Source organism: Cupressus sempervirens, chromosome 10, assembly GCF_028749045.1.
Source record: "Cupressus sempervirens isolate cs-2001-9-10 chromosome 10, ASM2874904v1, whole genome shotgun sequence".
Taxonomy (NCBI): Eukaryota; Viridiplantae; Streptophyta; class Pinopsida; order Cupressales; family Cupressaceae; genus Cupressus; species Cupressus sempervirens.
In genome coordinates, this window is record NC_143127.1 from 520,176,481 (window position 1) to 520,203,038 (window position 26,558).

The following is a 26,558-nucleotide window of genomic DNA, read 5'->3' on the forward strand; positions in this document are numbered from 1 at the left end:
CCTCTGGCTACAAATCTGGCTTTATATTTCTCAATACTACCATCAACAGCATGCTTTTATTTTGAATATCCATTTTGAAGACACAATAGAATTTCCTTTTGGCCTAGGAACTATTTCCCAAACATCATTTTTCATAATTGATTGATATTCTTCTGTCATAGCTTCTTTCCAGGCTAGATGTTTAATAGCATCAGAAGGATTGGTTGGCTCTATTTTGGGTAAATGAATCATATTCGCAGTATAACCCGAGAATCTTTTAGGTCTTTTACTTTATCTAATAGATCCTGAAGGGGAAAAAAGATGTTGAGCTACTTCAACTGTTCTTATGGCCCAAATTGGGCTCTTCTTTGAAGTTTCTTCAAGGTTTATTTCATCTTCGACCTCTTCTAAGTTCTCCCTCTGAGAATCAGATTCACTTATTCTTTTAGAATTTGATAAAGGAGAGGGTTCATGGGAATTTATTGCTCTTTTAAATGCAAGATCTTCCTCAAAGATTGCATCTCTGCTAAGTTCAATAGTTTTCTGTCTAGGTATAAAAATTCTATATGCTTTAGAAGTTTCGCTATACCCTACAAAGATACCCTTCCATCCAGATGGTTCTAATTTGGTCCTCTTTTCTTTTGGCACATGAATGTAAATAGGACATCCAAAGATTCTTAGATGACTTATATTAGGTTTTATTTTAGTAAATACTTCTTCAGGGGTCTTATCTTTAAGATAGGAGTGAGGGCTTCTATTTTGGATGTATTCAGCAGTACAAGATGCTTCTGCCCAAAGATAGTATTCTAGATTTTGATCAAAAATCATAGCCCTAGCAGCTTCTATAATAGTCCTATTTTTACTTTCAGCTACCCTATTTTGTTCAGGGTTATAAGGAACAGTATACTCCCTCTTGATCCCTAATTCTTTACAAAAAGGTTTCAAAAAAATCTAAGGTATATTCTCCTCCATTATCTGTTCTAAGGGCTTTAATTTTATGTCTTAAAATTTTTTCAGTTAATGCTTTGAATTCCTTAAATCTTTGTAATATTTCTTCTGATTCTTTGCATTTTAAAAAGTAAATCCAAGTTTTCCTAGAGAAGTCATCTATGAACAAGACATAATACTAGAATCCTCTGAGGGAGGGAACAGACATGGGTCCACATAAATTTGAATGAATTAATTCTAGTACATTATTTGTTTTTCTAGTACTATAATAAAAAGGACTTCTAGTACTTTTGCCTAGGGCACACCCTTTACAAATACTGGGATGATTTTGGTTTAATTTTGGTAGTCCGATAACCATCTTTTCCATAGTAGATAGGGTTTTAAAGTTTAGGTGCCCTAATCTTTTGTGCCATATTTCATTTGAATCCTCTACTTTGTGAACAAGGGCTTGAATGGGTTCTATATTTAGTTCATACAAATATCCCTTTCTTTGACCAATTACTTTAGCTTTCTTGATGGAAGAATTCTTAGCCCAAGTTAATACATTGCCATCCATGAATGCAACATTGTGTCCATCATCTTCTAAGGCTGTAATTGATATAGGGTTCCTTTTTATCCTTGGTACATATAGTACATCCTTGAGAAGAAGAACATTTCCTATCTTTAGCTTCAAAATACACCTACCAATTCCTTTAACTGAATGTGTTGAGTTGTCACCAATAGTAACTTCACCGTTAACTTTCTCGGTCAAGAAATCTAGAGTTTCCTTGTATCTTGTTATATGCCTGGATGATCCACTATCTATCACCCATGCCTTATTTGAGATTTCATTTGATAATGAGGAATACAATACATGATTCTCTAGATCATAGGTTTCTTCTTTTCCAACAACATTTGTGCAATTTGCTTGTTGCTTGGAGTTTTTTGGACAATTAGATCTATACTGTCCAAATTTTTCACACTTGAAGCACTTTATTTTGAATAGGTCTTTCTTGGGCTTTCCATTCTTCTAATTTCCTTTATTTTTCTTGAAATTCTTTTTCTTGCCTTTATAAGAATTAGTATTAAGAACGTGAAGTTCTTCATCTTCCACTTTAGATTTTCCTCCTTTCTTTAGTTTTCTTGATTCTTCCTAAAGACAATCATTCTTAAGCCTATTAAAATTAGGAAGCTAATCTCTAGCACTTATTCCTTGTGCAAATGTTTCCCATGATTCTGGCAATCCATCTATGGCCATGAGTGTTAATTCGGTATCATTTATGATGGTTCCTATGCTGGACAATTCATCTCTAATACTAGTGATTCTTAGAAAATAAGAGTTTATTGATTCTCCTTTCTTTATTTGGATGTGATTTAGTTGTCTCTTTAGTGCAAGTACCCTCGTTGCATTATTTATTTCAAATGCATTTCATAATGCATTCATCATATTGTAGGCAGTTTGGTGTTTTGTAAGCATAGGTACTATGTCATTTTTAACTCCATCCAATATGGTTTGAATGGCTTTCCTATTTCCATTGATCCATATAGATTTGTGTGGTTCAACAAGTGGTTGTTTGGATGCTCCATCAACAAACTGTCTAACATTATTTTCTTTGAGAATCATCAAGATTTTGAATTTCCATGCTTCAAAATGTTCCTTTCCATCGAATCTTTCTTTAGGTTTGATTGAATATGCCATTGGAAATGAAAGACAATTACTGAATGTAAAAGGTCTGATCACTAAAAATTTGTAGAGCCCTAGATCTGATAACGAGGCTTTGATACCATGTACAGTTCTACAATTTGAGATATCAATTTGACTTCAGGATCAGAACTTATTTAGGTTTAGAATGAACCTTGATTCAATTCTATGCTTAGATATAAATGACAACTGCAAATCTAACTAGTAATCACAAACTTGAATGAAATAATTCTTCTTATTGAATTCGTGGGAATATGAATGCTAGGAGATCAGACTATATATTTCCTATGTGTCTCCAAACTATAGTCATAACCCACCTATATATCCCCTTTTGAGGGTATGTCCCTTAAGGGACATAACCCTTGGCACATAACCAACATTTAATTATCCTAAGTCGGTGACTAAGAGATAAGTGTTAGTTAGATTTAACTAACGATTAGTCAAGAACAAACTAAGCATTTATTTCTAGATCGCCGACTCATATAAAGGATATATAAATTATTATAAATGCCAATCCTAAGTATATATGGAGAGAAGAGTAAGGTACAATCTGTACCAGTCGACCTGAGGATTATTAAGGTTAAATTCTTAACAAATACGTAGTCTTCAGTAAATTGGAAGACTAGCATGTTGTTTTTACTATAGTACATAATGGTAGAATACATGAATGTTTTATGTTGTTGGCAAACATTTTTTTATTCCTTCAATAATCCTCTTTAATCAATCTAATAACTTTATGCCCACTAGAAGAATAGTTTGTTATAACACTTAGGCCTAACTACTCACAACTATGCCCTCTGAATTTCATAGTAAGGTACATCTCCTTTTTAGATTTTCAATGAATTAAATAAATTATACTTTTAACCTAAAAATATATCAAAGGAACCAACATCCATTCATCTACATGAACTTTAATACAAATCAAGTATTAAATATTAGTTTTGAATGCTATACATTCTAGGGAGCCAAAAAGCTTAATAAAATGCAAATATATTTAGTTACATATTAAACTCATTTCTCATAAAACTATTCATTTCAAGAAACTACAAGGAGGAAAGTGATACAATAGAAAGAAAACATGTAATTACAATCTCCAACTAAAGATAATAACCAATATATTTGAACTCATAACTTTTTTGTCTTCATATATCCAATCAACGTATTATATATTCATCACATAAAAAAATCCCTATCAAGAGTCACAATATTAGAGCATATAATTTTTAAATATCAAAATGGTCAACCAAATCCTAGTCTAAAGAACTATATTTATAAGTAGCTTCCTAGATATGATAGTTTTTAGTAAATAAAAAGCATGATTTTCCCCTAGAAGTGAAAGCAATAAATAATTAGTAGTTATCTATCCTAGATGCTAAAAAAGTAACTCCTTCCTAATAACTAGTAACAAAAATCCAAGTACAACATGAAATCTTCAAGGCTAGGATGATGTGGTTGGTGTAGATTAGTATGATTGTCCCTCTACTGGGTGTATCTTTCTCCACTCAATATGGGTAACAAAAAACATGGTGGGGAAGTTAGATGTAGATTATTATTTGTTTCCAACCTTCTTATCCTATTTTATTTGAGTTTCTTTGTCCACATATTCTTCAAGATGATCCTAGCAAATGATTAGCATAGAATGCGTTTGTGTCACTTTGGAGAAATTGTCATTGGAAACATTCTTAGCCTCTTTAACCAATTCAATATTCCCCATTAAATACTTTATCACTTCATCTACTTCTTTGACAATAGCTTCATTATCTTTGAGAAACTAAACATCAATGCATCGAAGGCCTGCTTGTATCATGTAAGTTAATACCTCTAATTCATGAAGCAACTTGAGAGACTCCTCATTTCCCAACTTGATGATTGAATTTCAGCACTCAATATTTTTCTCTGAGACATAGATGATATTTTTATGGAAGCCATTTACCTCCTTCTTGGCTAATAGTTTCATGATTCCATATCACTACACATTATTCACTTGGGTAATCACCATTGTCCACTTGACCTTTTCCTTCTCTCATAGCACTAGTTCTACTTCCATTTCTATGATCACTTTTAGGAAATATTTATACAGTTTACAAGGGCTTGATATGTGATTAGTTCCTTCCTAGATAAGGGAATCCAACTAACTGTTAAAGGTTTTTTTAATTCCTTTGTATTTGGTATAATAATTGTTAATTGGCTCATAATTTTGGATCAAATGATGAGGGTAGTTCTGCCAGAGGTAGAGGCAAGGGATTAGGATGTTGAATGACATGAATATAATCTTCTATCTACCTCCACCTATTTCAATTCCTAATATTTATCATATTTTGAAGTTATTATGATAACTCTCTTTATAGAGGAGACCAAATTATTGGCCTTAGATACTCTTGAGATTTTTCCTAGGTCTTCTTCTCCATGGGAAAAATCTTGTATCATAGCTCCTTCAACATTCACTTTTGTGATAGGCATAGAAATTTTAGAAACACATCATCTAGTCTTTTCATTGGCCTTGATCATAGTTTTGATTTCCATCTTTTCATTCTTTTGCATTTTCCCCAAGCACTTACTAACCATGTTGTCAACTAGCACTAGTTGATGGACAATGCTCCTTTTTATTAATTGATACCTCTATCAACTTGACCACTACAGTGAAAACCTTATCATTAGGACTATGAAATGCTTGTTCTCCTATTGCTTCATGTTTCCTTATTAATCACTCACAATATTGTTTTCTTTGTCTACTTATTTCCCAATATCCATAACATCTAAGAATCCATCAATGAGTGTGTCCTCGTGGTGCTTTCCATGCTTTTCAATACTTTGTCCATAGAGTCAAGTTCAACCATAATAGGGTTTCTAGTGTCAAAAATTTAATGTCACTAGTTAGTTGCTGTTGTAACCAAACACCCACCTACCTGCCTAACAACATTCAAGTCAACAGGTGAGTTTGAATTTTAAATGAGAGGGAAAACATTTTGTTGGAAGACAAAAGGAATGAATTTGATTCATCCGATCAGTTAGAGAGAGTAAGAGAGGAGTGCAAATTAGAGTGTAGAGAAAAGAGAAGATCATTAGATCAAAGCAAAGGAAGAATATTTAGAACAAATATTAGAGGATAGAAGGTTCTCTTTCAGTGTTTTCAGTAGCACATGTTGAATCTATCTGTCATTCTGTAAGTTCATTTTGGTTTTCCTATGTAGCAATGATTGCTTTAGGTGTATTGTATACATCCTTCAGTGCTCTAAGTTTAAGTTTAAAGTTTTATCAGTTTGAAGTTTTAGTATTTTTTGGTTGAAGTTGAATGCTCCTAGATTTTGTAATAGTTTTAACCTAGTTGAATAGAAAGCAAGAAGGCATACTAATTGATGCAGTTGTGTTGGTTCTTTTTTGTCTTATTTCTATTCACTATTGGTTGCTTAGTAGTTGAGAAGGTTTATTGTCATGCTCTCTAGGTTTAATGGTGGAAATATTTAGATAGGAAGTTTGTTAATAGATCACTCAATATTTTAAGATGTGTTGTTTTAATCAAGACCACCAAGTTCCTATTTGTAGTGTTTACTGAGTTCACTCAGCATCCTCTGTGCCAAGCTCCACCTTGCTATGGTGGCTGAGCTCACTTGAAATCTATACTATAGAGCTCACTCAACATATATTATGCCAAGTTTCCCTTTGCTTCCAAGCTCACTTGACTCCTTTATGTGTTGAGCTAACTTGGCACCATCTCTCTACTACTCGACACCCTCTTGTGCCAAGTAAAATTGTCACTCAACACCTTTGGTTGCCTCGCAAAATTTTGAAGTTTGTGATTTATTTTTCATATGGTATCAGAGCTTTGAGGCCCCACATCCATAGTGAGTTATGGAATTTTTTTTCTAGGTATATATGACATGGAAGGAGATGCAAGAAAGATATGGCAACAATCACCATCCCTTAATAGAAAGAAATATGATACACAGGAAAAGAAGATGAAAACCATAATGGTAGCTAATGATTTGTGGGAGTTTGTAATCAATGGGTTCAATGATGTTATAGTCCCATCATTGCATATTTCCCTCACAAACCAACAAAAGACTCTATTAAAGGAGTCAAGGAGAAAGGATATGAAAGCATCAAGTTTGATTGAGGCCGCTATGACAAAGATAGTCTTTCCCAAGATTGCAACAACAAATTATTCAAAAGAAGCATGGGACATCCTTGAGACAAAATTCAAGGGGATTGATAAGGTTAAAGTAGTGAAGCTATAGATGATTAGAAGGGAATTTGAGAACCTTTAGATGAAGGACAATGAACCTATTATAGAGTTCAACTCACAAATCTTTATTTTGATAAACCAACTCATATGGAGAAGATTATGAAGAGCAGAGAATTGTGGAAAAGATATTGAGAAGTTTACCTCAAAAATATGATAACCTTGTTATGACCATTGAGGAAGCAAAGGACCTCACCACATTGACCATGGATGAGTTGATTAACCGATCAACGAAAACTTCCCAAGAGTAGTCTTTCAAGGCTCAAGAGAATTCAAGAGGTAGGGGGAGAGGAAGAAATGGCTCCACTAGAGGCTCAAGAAGTAGAGGTCATGGAAGGAATGGTCAAAGAAATGCTGGTGTAGAAAGCTTAGGATGAGCAAGCAACCAAGACTAAGAAAGCACCTCTCAAAATAGCTCTAGAGGAGGTAAGAAGAATTACAACTCTAATAAGAGCAATGTTGAATGCTAATACTATCATAAGTATGGGCATTATGCTAGTGAATGATAGAAGAAGTAGGGTGATCAATCAAAGCAGAACACAAATGTGGCTTATGGAACTTGACACCATCTCTCTACCACTCGACATCCTCTTGTGCTGAGAAAAACTATCACTCGACACCTTTGGTTGCTAAGATTTTTTTTTAAAATTTAATGATTTATTTTTCACACCTAGAGCTTTTATTATTCATCTTGCTACTACAAGACACATTTACACGAACATGAGATAGCCTCATCAGGGATCTACCTCATTCTTTCTTTGGAGATTCTTCATCATGATTACTTTTCTCATCTACATGGGTGACACTTGGGTTAGTACCTCAAATAAGAGATTTTGAAATACATGTAGAGTAACTGCCAACAGAGGTTCATTTTCCTCCACATAGTATATTTCCTAAGTGTTTCTCCCTAAGCCAACTCTTTGTTCTGCTACTAAAATTGAATGTTTTGGTTTTAATACTATCATCTTAATCTCTCTCCCATTTTATATAAGGAAATGATAGGTGCTCAACTATTTTATCTACCATCTCATTTTCTTCTTCTTCCTCTAACTTAAGAAAACTCATTAAAAAATTCATGGACACAATCTTCCTTAGATTGAACATAGACCATAGCCTTTTTCTTATTTTGAGTTTAGCCTTCTAACTCTCCCAATAATCCTCTAATGAAGAGGAGTGTGAGAAACCTTTATTCATATTTAGGTGGGTAGTTTTGTATCTTCTGCTACCAAACTTTCTCCTAGTTGTTTATTGAGACAAGTTCAATTTACATAATTGAACCTCTAGATTTAAAGCATAAGGAAGTAGTTTATAGTCTATACAGTGACCCAGTTTAATGAGGAAGAATTCCCCTAATTTTTTTTCCATCTTTGAATTTCTTATCTAAAAGGACCATCTACCTACATACTTTAATCAAAACATAGATGTCTAGTGTGTATCTAGGGAAATTTAGTAGTTCATCCTCACATTTGTCAACTATCATGTCATTAAATTGAGGGAATTGGATAAAGATTTAGTCATAGATACTTAAAAATTCTATAGCATCCTTAGATGCTCTCTTATTTATACTTCCCTATGGTTCATACTAAACTCCTAGAGAAAAAATTATTCACTCTAACTAAAAAAATGTATATCTATATTCCTGTGCATATGGGTAATATTTGTAGACTCTCAATCTTGCCACCCATGGTTTATAATGTTTCTTGTCTCATTCCCACATACATACCAAGATATAAAATAGGTATGAAGATATATGGATTTTTATCCACCTGAAGAAGTTACTAAGTGATTAATGCAACCATTATGCAATTACCTCTCCCCAAATCATAAACTTGTTTCCTCCAACCAAAACCTGGAAAAATATGTACATCTTGAGTCTTCCTAGTAAAACAATGTTGGTTCCCTTTGACTTGGTTAAGGAGGATTATTATGTTTCTCACCTTTGATATCATATTCTTGTAAAAACCCTTATTTTTTTAGAAGATGGAGTAGGAATTTCAAATTGTCTAATCCTCATATGTCTCTTTGTGAGGAATCCCTATTGTCATCATTACCGTATCATTATTAATTTTTATAAGCTCACTACCATCATACTTATGGATACATCAATTTTGCATATCATATCTATTCAAAAATTTTAGGGAAAGATCTAGGTAAGGCAACGATGTCAAAAAGACACCTACTTCTACCAAACTACTTTTAACTATCTATTTTGTCCATAAAATGCTTCTAAATTTGCACCCATCAAGGAGGTGTCTCCTAGTTTGTGAAGGTCACTAACTAGACTTTAGGTTCTTCCTAGTTTAGGAAATGTAGACCTCGTACTTGTATTATCCCATGTCCAAAATTTACAAGACAAATGACAAAACAACTATAATAAAAAAGCACCTTCAAGGATATTTTTAGAAGTGTTTATATATATTTTGAAATCAAGAGGTAGAATTAAGATATTCGTTGACAAAAACATTCAAATAATTTATGTTGAGATACAATGAATCTGTAAAATATAGTTTTCAATTAGGAATAAGAGTAATTTTTAAAATAGAGATTTTATATTTGTGTAACTTATTTAAATTAATACATTGGTATTTTGATTCAATTTCATAGGCCTTCCATTGTTGGTATAAAGACATGAGGGTTTTATGCTTTCTTTGTTTACTCCCTTTTTGTAGCCATTATAAACATATCATGGCCTCTTGAAGGTTATATTTTTTGTGTCATTTTACTACTTGACTATTCTAGCTTTGGAGTTACTCTTCTATCTTAAATGGATGATTTGAACTTGAATCACCTTTTGAATGTTTTCCTTGAAACTCGTTCACAAAAACTCCTATGTCAAGGACACCCACATGGGGATCTTGAAGATTTATAGATTTTTTTCTATTTCTCCTCTTAAGCACATTCATGGCTTTTAAATGATTCTAACTATTTCAAAAAAAATGTGAAAAAATCTTCATGTGGGTCTTATGCATTTACGATAAACCCAAAAGGAACAAGGATTCTAAGAGAAACTACCATGACTATGATTACAAACCTACGATGGTGTTATTTTTCCTTATGTTTTAGTTGTTGCACTTTGTATGATAAGATTAGCTATGTAGAGATGAAATTTTTCTCAAACACCAGTCATGTAGTCTTCCATAAGTGGTTGTTGTAACTGTTTTGACATTAACAATAATTTCTTATTTGAAGTTTCTTATCCTCTACTATGTAAAAACTATGAATCTATATTGAATTTTCACAACTTTGTATGTTATTCCATTTTTGGGATCTGAAAATATGTAAATAGTTTAACATAAAGAAACACATTAAACCCATAAGATTTCTTATGCATAGTTGTAATGGGCATGGCTTTATCTAGTTAAGTTTATTACTTTATGAATTTTGAGTTCTTTGGCTTTATATGTACACTTTGCATATTATGTAGTATCTTCTTGATTTTTTTTATTTTGAGGAAGTGCATTATTTTGTTCTTCTATGTGTAGTGTCAAAATATTTTTTATTCTTTTAGCAACATACTATTGGTTTAAAAATATGATTTAATATTATTTGCATAACCTTATATAGCAATATATAAGGTATATCCTTTAGCTTTATTGTTTTATGCATTTCATATTTCCCTACTATTGTAGTTGTAGACTTTTCTTACAACTATTTCTTTTAGTCTAGTGTACATTGATTCTTCTCCATCATATCATTTTCTACTTTGTCAATGGTTAAGTACTCATTAAGAACTTTTGATGGTAAATAACATGAAGCTTAGTTCATTCTTTTTGTGTGGAAAGCATGAATTTGATTCCCTCTATCATTATCAATATGACTTATTTCTTTGTATCTTGGCATTTGTAGATGCTCTTAATTGTTTCTCTACTTATGTGTACATCATTCAAATGATATCTGATCTCTACTAACTATTGTGATATCTATTTATGGTAATATCTTCATGTTTAATACAAAAGAAAGATCTATTTTCCACTTGATGTATCATGAAATCTTTTCTTGAGATTTCTAAATATAAATACGAGGGTTAAGAAAAAGGTACCTTAGCTTTAACTATGCAATGCTCTTGCTAAATTGAAATATGTGTGTCAATTTTTTAATTTTCTTTTTCTTTATTTTTATATGAAAGAGGCTGAGGTCATATATTAAATATAAAAATAGTGTAACTCCACTCATGAGGCATTAAAAGCACATGATTGGGTGATGGTACCTCAGTTTAGCTCAAATTTTAAAAATATACCCTTTATTCCACATTCAATGGTTATAATTTTCCATCTTGTCCAAAGAAATCCATTCTTGTGTCTTAAATTACATGAAACATCTTAGAAACACTGACCAAAGAAAACAACTTCATATTTCTTTTTTAGGGGTTAAAGAACTTAAATAAAGATACTATTGAAAAGATGAAAAGAAGAAGCTACATATTGCCATCAACCAGAGATTGAGGAGAAAGAACCCATAAAGTCTTAAAGGATCATTTAAATAGAAAAGAGAGACATTAAATTGAATATTCATCAACACCTATAGAGGTGATTAATAACATCACAAAATATTTTTATTTTAAAATACTTCTACATACCAATCAAACTGACACATCTCAAAATCTTATTAGATAGAGAGTAAGAAAGGAAAGAATATTGAAAGAGGGGTGGTTTCCACCAATTACTTAAAGGGAGTAATAAATGCCTCCCTTACAACCTCAGATTTCTAACTTTGCAAAGATTTGGAGCTTGTGAATGTGATCATGATTATATCTCTCTTTTCCTAATTATATGATAACTTGTACTTACCATATTTTTTTATCCTTGTAACTAAAAAATAATAAGGAAGATGAGGCAATAATTAAACATTTGATGCTAGAAAGGCCTTAATCTCTATCCAGCTATATGTATTTGGACAAGTTATCTACTTCAATCCCTTGATTATTATGAATGTAAAACCCTGTATGTTCTTGACCTAGATTTTCTCTAGAGGCTCCATCAAAATTGAGCTTGAACCAACCATCCTGCAAAGCCTGCCAAACACATTCTATTCTCTTTAGTTTACCTAGAGTCCCTCCATCACCCAAAAAGGGAGGATTTTTTATACTAATCCATCTACCTCTCATCCTTTCATCCCAATGAGTCATATTAGAATGTTTGGGGGGAGAATTAAGCATTTTGTTGTTAGTTAATTCAGTGATAGAGACTTAATTTTTTTGCTTTAATTGATTAACATGCAATGCTTATCCTAGAAGATTCTATGGTTCCTTGCATTCCATAGTCCCTGTAGAATTATGTAAGGAGATGTAATCCATAGGCTATGATATATACTATCTATTCTCAACATAGGCCAAGAAGTCAACATACTCCTTGTTGAATTTGGAAAAGCCAACATAACTTACAGTTGTGAACATAGCCAATGCCAACATGATCTTTAATAAGGGAAATTAAGAAAGAGGCAATCAATAGATTCCTCATCAAATTCACATAGTAGGAATTTTCTAGGCCCCTGAATCCCAAACTTTTAAATCCTTTCTACTGTAAGGGCCCGTTGATGAAGGATAATCCATGAGAAATTTCCTACATTGGGAAAGCATAACTTATCCCAACACAAATGGAGAGGGAAAGTAGACAACGAGAATCCTTAAAGAGATTCAAGATAAAAATAGCCCATTTTTGAGTTGTACTCTCCATTTTTTCTCCCATCCCATATGAGTTTACCATTCCCCCTTAAAGGAAATCACTCTAGATCTAAGAATTGACTAAAGAAGAAATTTTTGTTCTAAGGGAATGTATTCAACATCAAGATTTCTCCATTTCCAATGCAATCCATCTTCTCCAAAAATCACAAAGTCTTTCACCTTTGTTCCCCATCTCTCTACCAAATAAGATTTGGCTTTCAGAAGACAAGGATAATAAATGAAGGACTTATAGCCACCCCAAGAGTCTTCCCAAAACAAAGCCTCCTTTCCATCCACTAGATTCCATATTGGGAGCTTATTCTAAATACTATTTCTCCAATTCAAGAGGAGATTCTAAAATCTTGAGACTTTGGGAGGGTTGAACTCCCTAAAGATATTTACTGGATTATGGGATGAGAGGTATTTGTGGGAAAGAATTCTAACCCATTTGAGGTTAGGGAGCCTAACCATACCCCATAATAACCTTGCTCCTAAGATAATTTCTTGGCATCTGATATTTTTGAAACCAACTCCACCTATAATTTTAGACCTACAGATTTGGTCCCAAGAAAGAAGGGAAAAATTATGTCGATTTGCATTACCTTGCCATAAAAGGGTTCTAGTAGACCTTCAATTTCAAACACTTTGCTATTTGGGAGATCCAAACATGAAAGTTAGTGAATAGGTGCACTGACAAAACAATAGAAGCCATAGTCTTCCTACCTACTAAGGATCTTTCCATCCAACCATTTTTACTTTTATTTTTTCTACTAAGGGATCCCATAGTTTAGAAACACTATGATCCAAATTGAGAGGGGGACCCAAGTATTTGCAAGGAAAGTTACATTTATTTAAGTTTAAAATGGCATAAATTTGAGCTTCTAAATTGGTAGAAGTTTTAAAGAAAAAGAACTTTGATTTATCTCTAATAATCTCCTAACCTAATGCTTTGGTATAGTTATCTAGAATATCCTTCCAGGCATAGACCTCTCTAGTTGATCCTTCTCCAAATAACATTGTATCATCTAAATGCTGATGTGTAGATAGTTCCTCCTAGTTGGTTATTGAGATACCTTTGATGGATCCTTCCATTCTTTCTCACAAAATCAACCTCCCTAATGCATCAACCATTAGAATAAATAGAAAAGGAGAAATAAGGTCTCCCTATCTTAGTCCACAATAAATACTAAAAAAGCCTATCGAGGTGCTATTTATTAAAATGGACATTTTTGGAGTAGATATATATTTAAAGGTGTTTTAACTCTATCCATTATTTAGAGAAATCATAACCTTCAAGAAATTTGCATAAAATGCAACAGTCAACCCTATCATATGCTTTCATAATATCAAATTTGATGAGCATAGTGTGTAACTTATTATTTTGAACCAAATGAATAGCCTCCTAGGCTAGAATGAAGTCATCATATATCAATCTTCTTGGGACAAAATATGTTTGTTCCTCACATAGAAGAATAGACAACATCTTTTGAAGTCTGTTGGCCAAAATTTTAGTAAAGGGTTTGTAAAGAGTATTACATAAAGCTATGGGTCTGAAATCATTGAAAGATTCTACCTTATCCTTTTTTTGAATAAGGGCTATAAAAGTATTATTGACTTATCTCAACACTTTTTCAAAGTTCATGACTCATTCCTATGCTTTCACTAGATCTTCTCCTAAGAAGTCCCATCATTTTTGAAAGAAAAAGTTTGGAAAACCATCAGGACCTAGAGACTTATCTGGATTCATTTCTTGAGGACCTCATCAACCTCTAGTTTGGTGATCTTCTTCAACAAGATTTTGTTTTGTTCTGCAAAGACTAATTAATCTTGGGATGCTAGAGAGAACATTCCTTTGAGATGTCAGACTAGAACTTACACCATTATTATAAATATCTTCAAAGTAATAAATGACTTCTAACTTGATATCCTTAGCTGAGTTCTTTGGATTACCATCCATTCCTTCAATGTAAGTAAATCTATTAATAGCTCTTCTCTGCATAGAGCTATTATGAAAATATTTGTTGTTGCTATGCCTGGCTTCTAACTACATTTCTCTCAAATTTTGTCTCCAAAAAAGTTCTTTAGCCAAAAATTCTTCATATTGTTGCATGGTATTTCTTTCTTCAAGGAATTGAGCCTCTCCCATTCCATTTTCCATAACTTCTTTGTTTAACAATTCTAGTTTGTCTTCTAGATTTATCTTATCCCCAAATATATTTCCAAAAAGTCAGAGTTCCACTCTTTTAGTCCTCCCACCATCTCTTAATAAGATTAATATAATTATCATTTTTGAGCTACATTTGATCAAATTTGAAAAGACAATTGCTAGGCCATTTTTTTCTAGAATTTTAAGCTCCGTGAGATAGTGATCCAATCTTAATATTGGTTTAATTTCATATTGAAATGAAGCTAATACCATTGACAGATCTTCATGATAGAAAAGCGAGTCTAAACCTCTTCCTTCTATTGTTCCAAGTGAAGATGTTGTTTGATCTAGCTAAATCCAAAAGACCTAACCTATTTACCCAATTAAAAAATTCTTTTGATGGTAATGAGAGGGTGTTGTTGCCTCCTCTCTTTTCTAAAGATCGAAGAATATCATTAAAATCTCCTTGTAGAATAAATAGACCTTCTTGTTCTAATGTTAGTCTATCTTCCAACTCTTTCCATAACCTAACATTATCTCCATTGTGAATTTGATAATAGACATTAAACAACCTATAGAAAAATTTAGATATGATTTATTTCACTATACCACTCATCAAATTTTTATGAATTTCTACAGATGAAATCAATACAATTCTATGACACCATATTATGGAAAGAACTCTTAAAATCCCTTTAGTAAGGGAATATTTTATCTTCCTCCAACCTAATGATCTTATAAACTTATTCATTTCTTCATGATTAAGTTACAATTCCTGAAGAATAATTATGCCAGCTTTAGTGTTAGTAATGCAGAATTTTAGGAGTTGCTACTTGTTAGGGACATTTAGAACCCTAACATTCCAAGTAAAGGCATTCATGGTGCTTGGGGAAGAAACTTCCCCTTCCCAACATTAACAATATAAGTTAATTTAATTTGACCCTTAGCTCCCCCATCTTGTAGACACAGTTCTTGCAAGGATTTCTACCCTCACTTTCTTAATATTTTCACATAATCAAGACCTCCCCTACTTGGGAGGATGACCCCTAATCCTAAAGGACCTGTAAAATCCCCAACCAACTCTTCTAACCCTTTTTTAATGACAATGGGGTTTGTCTCCATTTCCATGTCCTCTACTTCCTGTATTTTAGAGATCAAATAGATTTTTACAACTCGAATTCCTCCTCATCACAAATCTCATCAATGAACTAATTCATAAGATATTAAAGTACAATATTATTCAAGCCTTCTATCAAGATGTTAACTTTTGCTTCATTTCTTTCTAGGGGTTCACTTTGATCTTCTTGAGAGTAAGTCACTTTACTTAATAAATCTTTTCTTTCCATAGCAATTTGGTTATTTTGGCTTGCTGGTAATTGGGGTGGAACCTCAAGAGGGTCAACTACTTTATTTATATTTAAAACAATGATGACCAAGTTGAGGTGAGGATGAAAATCTCTAATTTCCCCTTCTTCCCCTTCCTCTTGGTGGAACAATAATTTCTCCTCTTCATCACTCCTTACAGTTTGAGTTTTTTTTGCCTTCCTTAGATTACCCTGAAGATGGGGTTGAGACAAAGTTAAATCTTGATAATTACCAAAAAGGCCTTCAACTAATCATGATTTAATAGAAATACTTTTATCATCAACATTAATATCTAGGGTTTCAAATTTGATAGTGTTAGCATCTATTTTTACTATAATAGTTGGACTCAATGCAACCAAATCTGATTCTATCAAACATGCATAAGTTCAAAAACTAAATTTGATTGTTCTAAGAAGGTCATTATTAAAAAATTCAATTGGTAAATTCATTAATAAGATAACTTTTGCTACCTCGAATTGAGCCATTTTTTTGTGTCAAAAAAGGGACTCCAATCTAGGAATTTAACATGATAACCTTTAAAAATTGAAGTTTTACCATATACAAGTTCATCCATAAGATCTATTTTACATAGATTAAATAAATAAATTCATTTCTATTACTATTAAGTAAAAATGCTTACCCAAAATGCTTTTTAGCCAACATGATCCACCTCCATCCCTAATATGTCTAGTGACTGAAAAAGGCCTTCATTTGGACATCTCTTTTGAATGTATGCCACCATTTGTCTTGATAAATGGATTGCCTCAAGTCATGTTGCAATACTTTCTTTTGGTGTCTAAGATTATCTATAGGTCCTTGAGATAGGACATCCTCCTTGTTTTCATATAGTCTAGGCTCTATGGAATTGTTCTTTCTTACTTCCTTTGTTTTCTCTCAAAGAGGACGAAAGGGGTTTGAATACCATTGTTTCCTCTATTTATTCTTAGGTTTCATGGGGATAGAATGTTTATGATCTTCCATGGATCTTCTTTATCTCTTCCTTGACCTACGATATCAGACCATAGTCCATTCATCATTCACATCTTCTCCCACCTAGTTCTAAAGCAAGGTTTTGTAAAAGGTAGAGTATATTTTGTTCTCCATAAATGTTCACTCTATCTTTGAAAATGTTGGACATTTGGGCAAGAGTTCCCCTGATCCACTCAAGTAAGAGCAAAGCACATTTTTTCCATTTGTTTGCAACAGAATATGATGGGTGATGAGTTATTTTTCTAGGCATTCGTAACTATTAAATTTCATCAAAAAATTGTCTGATCATTTTCTTTAGCCTATGGTCATCATTGTTCTATAATTATTTACTTTGATAAATGCTATTATGCCTATATGCTTGATGATATTTTTATTGTAAGTCAGAATTAAAAAAAAGGCATATTTAATGAACTTATGAAGCAATTGATTCTATCCAACTTGATGTTTAACTTTACAATCGATGCATTATTTTAGTTTTCTTATGCTCTTCACATCGAGTTGATAAAAATACTCCTATATATATAAAGCCCAAGGGTGAAGATTGGATGCCAACAAGATGTGCAACCCTATAGGAATAAACAGTTATTCCCAATGACTCATGTGGCCTATTATTAATGGAAAATCACATTTAGATTAGAGAGGCACAACCCTGTTGTTTCCTTTTAGACACATACATTGGGATGTGTAATGTAACTAGGTGATGTGAGGGTTTGTTATTGTATGAATAGATGATTATAGGTTGCAAGGATTTGATGATGAATGCAAGCCCTCAATAAAATATGATATTCACTATTTGTATTCCTTTTGCCAACTCTAAATTAATATCCTTGGAATGTTATGATGCAACAATTCCTTATCTTCATCCATTGTACAAGATCATTAAACTTGTCTGTCTCTTTGTTTAATATGGCTTCTCCTCAAAATTTATTTTCTAGTTTGGTCTCATGAAGTTTGTATCCAGATTCGTATATCTGATCTACTTGACTCGAACACTTTTTGTACACATTTATTCTTTAACTTTGCCTCTTTCATTGAATCTGCTCAAAGTTTTCTTTATTCTTCTCCCTACCTTGAATTCTTTTCTTTTGCATCAAACTTCTAAAATATTCATGTGTGCAAAAACTTAGTAACATTAAGTATTTTTAAATAAATTTTCTATGTTTTGTTATTATTAATTTTTTTTATCAAACAAGCAACATAAGGAACCTAATCCCATACATATTAGACATAGTAAAGTAAAAATAACAACCAAACACAAAAGAATGAGGCCCACTCTACACTAAAAACAACTAAGTTACCAAAACCCATTCAAAATAGAACCCGAGTTCTATTTTGAGGCTGAGTGACAATAGAGAGCATAGTGAAGGCCAAGCATTAGGAGTTTATGGGTGTCGAGTAACCAGTCTTTGACATACATATTTGTAATGGAACAAACTTCAATGTAAACCATTTTTAGCATAACAAAGATAACTAATGAAAGGTTAGAGAAGATAGATCTGATCAGAAGGATCAAGAGATAACTCGTAAAGAGGAGATCTGACATCAAGCATTAAGATGTTAACTGAAGGATTAGGCATTAAATCATTTTGTTAGGTGATATAGAGTAAATATCTTAACAGAGTAGTCCTAACAGACTTTTGTAAATCTCCTAACAGAGTGCTTAATTAGTAGCAAGTTTGAAATCCTTTAATCAAGGTGATACCTAGAAGTCTTGTAAGCCTTTAACATGGTAGACCTCTCATAGGGTAGATCATACTATATGATCAAAGTTTTGTAGCCATAATTAGCCACACTTTATTAAAGGCTTACAAGACTATTAGGTCTCACCTTGATTAAAGGATTTCAAACCCACAACTAAGTAAGTACTTTGTTAGGAGATTTACAAAAATCTATTAGGACTACTTTGTTAAGAGAATTACTTTGTATCACCTATTGAAATGATTTAGCATCTTATCCTTAGGTTAGCACTTTATTTCTTAATATTAGATCTCTTCTTTATCGGTTATCTCTTGATCCTTTTGATTAGATCTATCTTCTTTAACCTCTCATTGGTTGTCTCTATTCTTCTCAAATTGATTTTGCATTATAGATCTCTCTCTTAGTCATCTTCTCCATCACGAATGCACTCTATTATCTTAATATTTTTATCCTTCACATATGGTACTCCCCCTTAGGGTTTACCTCTTGAATTAGAATATGGAGAAGATCCTAGGTGATAATCAATGACTCTGGTTGATCCTTATTATCTCTTAATTACTTCCCTTTTTCTCATTGGTTGCATGTAATACCTTGCTATGTGTGATATGACTTTTCTTTATCTCTTATAATTAAAAATTCAATATTATGTTAGCCAAAATGGTTTAAATAGAGGTTTTTGCCATTATAAGCATGTATGTCAAAGACTAGTTTCCTGACACCTATAGACTCTTGATGCTCAGCCTTCATTATGTTCTCTATTGTCACTCGACTTCTAAATAGCTCAACACATACTACTTTCTTGGAATATATTATTTTCTTGGCATCTGAGTGACTTGACACTTATTATTGCTTGATATCTACTAATTCCTCATATCACTCAACATGTATTGTTTGAACACTTATGCTCGACATACTTTATTCACTCAGTTTACACTATCCTTTGCTAGATAACAACTTAAGTAATTTGTCACTACTTCATCAAAACCATAATGAGATAAACAATCTCTCCATTTGACATAAGTGGAAAAAACACTTTGTTAAGGCATATATTATCTAGTAATATGTATAATTCAGACAATCTATCATCTCTACTTGACTTCTATACAAAATTTCAAAATCTTCAAAATTTACAAAAATGTTATCTTTCATACCTTATTATTCCCCTTGGGTAAATTCTACATTTTGGTTCTATAGCTTTTGTTCAAAAATGTGTCCCCTACTATTTGTCTTGACAAACTTCACAAAAGTCACAAAATCCCCCTTCTTTTGACACTTATGTCATTTGGGTTGTACACTTATAGCACCATGTTTATCCAAAAATGTTTTGTGAACTTGCATGATGATTCCCAATGTGGAATCCCAATTGTCTCTAGCTCCATCCAAACATTGAATCTAGATTTCTAACTTTGTTGCCATATCCACTAGGCCTTTCTGTTGAAAGATGAGAATCTTTCTACAACAATGTTTTTGAAAATCATAGTTCTCCCTCCAATAATTCCATGTGTTGGATCAACATGGACTGGATACTTATCAATGTTGTTCTTATGTTTGCATCCTTAGCTTGCAACTCTTTAAGCCTACCATGTGTTAACAATAATATCTAAAAGTGTAATTGACTAATGCAAGGAGATAACTGCAATGAGTTTCCAGTAAACTTTAGATCTCCTAACAACTTGTCAATAGCATGTTGAGTCTCTTGAGTAAAAATATCAGCATTACACAATTTAGTATATAGGCAATAAATGTTTTCCAAAACTCTCTTTACATTCTCCATCTTAGTTGATAAATCAACTTGTATCAATTCAATTGCACTAGATATTTGTTCTAAAACCTTAGTATAAAATTTCTTTTTAGACCATTTCAATAATTTTACATTAGTTTCTTGGTCTTCATCCTTTATCTTATCAATTATATTTAGAAGTTATTCTATGATAGGCTTATTGGACCATGAATCTGAAATATCAAAAGCATCGACAAAAATATCTTTTATATCATGCAAAACCTATTTTTTCTTATGCTCTCTCCTTAATATCTCTTGTCTTGACTTCCTTTAGAGCTTTTTGAAGAACACCCATTCCTTCAAGTGTGATTGATGTGGGATTAAACTATGGTAAAATAATCACTTCATTGAAACTAACATCCTCCAATGATGTAGTTTCAACACTCTTTGGAATACTAGTACTTTGTCTTGATATCTATAATGGTGTTACTTGAGTACTAAGCCTATGAAGAGTTTGGCTGCTAGGAGTGTGGTAACTAGCAAAGTAACCAATGTTTTTATAGCTACCTATTCTTCTATTTTAGTATTCTTCTTACCCTCTTCTCTTTGTTCATTGTCCTTTTGATCTTCAATAGGTTTTAGTGAGGTGAGTGTAGGACTAACTTCCTTACCCTCATTCTCTACATTTCCCTCTTTATCAATTACCATATGTGTTGGTAACCCTAAAATTTGTAGATTAGGTAGTGATGAAGCTGGTGTATCAACCTGTTTCTCTTTTATCTCAATTAAAAATGTTGGAATTGAAGATGGTGCTTGATTAAATTCATCTTATGTCATGACCCCAAATTTAAGGATATATGAATATTTGAATAACATATTATATAATGATAATAATTAAGAAATAAATAGATAATAATAAATATTATAATTACATTATGAAACCAAAAAAAAGATTATAATATATTCACATTTGAATATATATGATATTAATAACTTATGATATTAATAACTAATGATAATTATAATAAATTGATTAATTAGACTAATCAATATAATATATATTAATGGTACAAGAATTAATATAAATGATAATACAATATGGTATTATATTTGCATAACATATATTTAATATGTTATAATAAATATTATATAATGTATTTAATAATATCAAATACCCTTCTTAAGGAAAGCGTGTGAAGAAATGAACCATATTGAGGAAGAAATAAGGAAAATTCACCATTGCCGCAGAAAGGAAAGAATCGAAGTGGCTAATAAATACATTGAACCAAGATCAGTGATAAAGTGTGAAGTGCATAAGATCATGGTTAGGACGTGAGCAGAGGAAAGACATTCATCGAACCATTTAGCAAAAAAATTGGATTAAAAATACGTAACATGGAAGGAGCATAGGAATCGGCATCCAAACTATGGAGGAGGATCTTCTTCATTCTGTCATTACAATAGGGTAAACTACAGGGTGCGAGTTGCATAGGACAACGCATACGTAAGGGTGCAAACAAATACCATGTATTAATAAAGGTTACCCGCATAACCATAAGGCAGTAAAGTCATATGAACCTCAAGGGTATTCAGAAATCTCCAAGGAAGCCCATGTGAATGTGATAAGGAGAATTAAGAATAAAAGGAGTACTTTATTCAAAGAATTGGATGGTCGAGTAAGTTCAAATTACTAATAAAATCATAGATTGCAATTATCATTTGTGAGAATTATACACATAGACCCCTACATTATTAGGAGATGCATACATAATTTTAAGGGGAACATAACAATAAATATACTTCATTTATATATATATTGAAGAATCTATATATATTGTGGACCCCTTCCAAACTCAAGGGATAACTCATGAACGTTGCCTAGTATGAATTGTTTATAAGATCTATGTTAAACCATAAATTGAAAATTTAAAGTGACCAAAAGGCAAATTCGAAAAAGGGTCATTACATCTTATTTCTCCAAAACTTCAAGCTAATCTATTGTTCATTCTTGTGACTCTTTCTCCTTATCTTCTACAGCATGTGGGGGCTCATTATATGTGTCTTGTTGTACATTTCTAGGGGATGAAACCTCATCCTTAGTAGATTCATCAATCCTTACCAATATAGGATTTGAACATGGAATAGTAGTATCATTGGCTTCTTATTGTAGTTTCTTGATGTCATCATCCCTGAGTGCATTGACATTCTATGTACTATTGTTAGGGATGTCCTCAATAATCACAAAGTTCTATTGACTCTCTTTCTATCCATGTGGAGGACTAGTGCTTGGCATGTTAACATCTTGTGCATCTTGTGTTTCTTTCTTTATTGTGTCTTCTTTTGTTGTGTTATCTTTCTCTTCCATAGCCTTTTTGATCAAATCATAGATAGATTTCCAAAGTAATGTACTTTGGGTTATCACCTCTTCAACTTCATTCCTCAAAATATGAAAAGCTCTATATTTTGGAGAAAATCTCCTTTGATTGTGTCTCTTTTGCTAATGTAGTGGTAGTTCTTGTGCTTGACCTTGTTAAAGGTGAAGCTTACTTCTCTTCTTTCTTCTTTGCTATATTCTTAGGCTTTTAAACTTTTTTCTATGCCTTTCTTTTCTTTCCAATTTCCTTTTCCTAATCCTCGACATCTTCCTCATCAACATCTTGGTCTTTACCTTAACCTTGTGTCAATTGATCTTCTTCTTCTTCTTCTTCTTCTTCTTCTTCTACTTCTACTTCTTCTCCTTCACCAAAATTCTCCATGAGTTTCTTCATCATTTTGCTTTTCTTCCTGATAATGGTGGAAATCTACAAGTTTATAGTAATCATTGACTTTATTCTTCATAGTTTCCAAATAATGTAGCATCCTTGTCTGTCTATTATGCCAACAATGCAATAATGGTTGATGATGCTTCACCTATATTCACCTCATAAGGTAGAGGTCTCAACCATCTTACCCTTGGAATAGCTACTTGAACATAGGTTAAGTAGGCATCTACTAGGAAATAAACATCAATGTAATTTTTCTCCACTAGAGATACATGTATTGTTGATCTCTACTTCATAGACTTCTTGAAATCCTCAAAGTAATTAATCATAACTAAGTCAAATTTCTCTCCTAGTTGATCAATGAAGTCCCCATTTGCTAGGTAACAAACCTATTTGTCTTCCATACCACTTTGCCAAATCTAGGAAATCTATTTTACACATAGAAGAATATACAAATAATAAGTGAGCCAAACTTACATGAGGAATTATTTTCTTTTCTAATTGTTTCAAGGTTTTTTGATAGTTTTTGAAGCTGTAATTTAGAAAAGTCATAGCTATGATCCCTTTTGACAATCTAATAACTAAGGTCTACTATAATACATGGCACATTGTTGAGTTAGCTTGATTAGTAGAATCTGTGTGCTATTAGATGTACTATATATGCAATAATAGGATATGTGATAGTGTGAATAGACATTCCTCTCTTATTCCATACTACTCCTGTAGCTTTCTCAGTTGCTTCTTTTGCATCACACCTCATGCTCTTTGATTTATCTATGGTAGGATACCCTATAACTCTATGAATGATTAATTTTGATAGCTTGATAGGTCCATTCTACAACCATATTTGGTTGTCATGATTTGGCTTAGCACAATCTTAATCCATTCAGTTTTGAAAACTTGCAAGAAATCTAGGGCACGAATAAACTCTTTTCACTCAAAAATATTTTTTTTTCTTTCAAAATCTTATTCTCACATAATTTATGATAAGTTTCCCTAATTTTTAGGTCTCCAACCTCTCCAACCTCACACATGTAGCAACATCTCACATCTTGTATCATTAGAACATTTGGTGGAATCATTGACAATGCACCTAATGGATATCCCTTGTATGTTATCTCATGTATTGCACAAAATGGATGTTTTTGAACGTCATTTTTGATCAATTAAACATTGAAGACCTCTTTTCCTTCCTTTCTCTGTGGTGCTATAGAGATTTCTACCATCTTAACTTGCTAGGTTTTTAATTCACAAAAACAATGTAACTCAACACAAGTAAATACCTCACAATTTGATAAAAAAGTGTTGAGTAGTAGTTGAATCACATATGCACTTGCTTGAATCTCTTTCACAAATTGCCTTGCTGCTCTTTGATCATCTACTAATTGATAATGATCTAAAAATTGACTATATAGCCTTGAAAAAACTTACATTTTTTTTTACTGCATACACACTTGTAAGCTCAGTCACTATAGGTCATTTCAATTTGTTCAGCTAATATAGCAAGCTCAAGTATCATAGCAACTCCTTCCATTACTCAACAGTAACAAAGAAAATCTCATAATGATAAAATAACTCATACTTATAATGTCTTCATTGCATCTTAAGTCATGCTGATAAATCTTTTCCATACCTTAAATGCTTGGAATTGATGCAAAATATATCATTTTAGATGTCAGTTCCATACATACCTTTGACTGCCTAGTTGGGGGTGATATGATCATTTGATCCACTAGATAAATTGACCTCATCTTGGCTTGATGTGCTTCAATCTTCTTTCTTTCTCCATATTTTTTTCATCTGGTTCTTTACCTTTTCAACATCTACAATTCCTTTACCTTTACTAAATTCATTGCTCAGAGCAGGTGATTGAGTTGGGCAGTTTCTGCTTACATGACTGACCTTGAGACAACTAAAACATAAATCTCATTCAATAACCTTTTTTAATTGCCTTGAAAGTGAGTCCTTATGCGATTTTCAGCAACATGACAATTTTCTTCACAATAGTAACATCTATACCTTGTATTGTAATCCCAATTGTAAGCATTACCATGATGATGTACCTTTGTTTGCTTCTTTGATGTCCACTTTAGTTTAGATCTGCATTCATATGCTTTGTGTCCATACTTCTGATAGTTGCAACGATATCCTTCAAAATTTTAAGTGTTAATGGTCTTGGTCCTCCATTCATGTGCCTAATGTCCTTTCTTGTTGTAGTTATAAAAATATCCTATGTATTTCTACTTAGGGTTTTGATTAAGAATTTTACTTCTGTAGACATTTTCTATGTGACCTAAGTTTCCACAATGATGAAAAGTGGGTTTATTGAACTTTCCTTTGTTACTCCTATGTTCACCACTTGTAGATGATTCTTCTTCCTTAGTAGTAGAATATCCCAATCTAGAAGTATCACCATTTGATCTTGGTGTATCCATCAATCTTTCAAAATACTTTATGGCTTCACGAGGCTTATTAAATCATTTCTTCTTTGTTTTTTAATTCATTCTATAGTAGGTCATGTTGTGATTTCAAAGTTCTAATCTTAATGTCTTTTATGTCTAGTTCTTGATTTGCAAGCATCAATTGATTCATATGTTACAAGCTAGAGTAGTTGCACCAAAAGATCAACCTGTTAATGATTGATACAACCCACTAGACTTATAGAACACAACATGGGAGACAGTTAAGGCATGTCATAAATCTCGAAGGAAAAGGCTAGTGGTTAGTCCAATAATTCCCCCCTCAACATTACCTGAGGGGATTCAAACCTATGACCAAGCTCTAATACCACTTGTTATAAGCTAGAGTTGTCATTGCACTAAAAGATCAACCTATTAATTCCTGATACAACCCACTAGACTTATATAACAGCTAGGAGGTGGTTAAGAAATGTCATGAATCTTGAAGTGGAAGGCTAGTATTTAGTCCAACATCATAACATTTAGTTGCATGTTTGCAAGATTTTGCACATTTGATGTCTTCTCCTCAAGTCCAGTTGCCAAAATTTTTTGTCTTCTTCAATCATGACTTTATCTTCTTCAACTTTATTTTTCAATTTAGTCATCTCACACAATATTGCTGATTGAGCTTCTTGTTCCCTTTTAAGATTCTTGACTTCTTCATTCAGGGCACCATTCTTTTCCATCAAATCTGTAATTACTACATCAAATTCTCTAGATTTTTTGTCCTTAAACAATTGTGTAATGTTTATTTTTTGATATTAAGTACCATTTCATTAAATAGCCATTTTCTTTTTCCTCTTTAATGATTTCCACAGTTCATCTCTTGCTTCATTCAACTGATGTAGGGCGAGCCATATTTCAATCTTCTAGTTCTCAATAGTCTTTCTCAATTTGTACACTTCCATCTT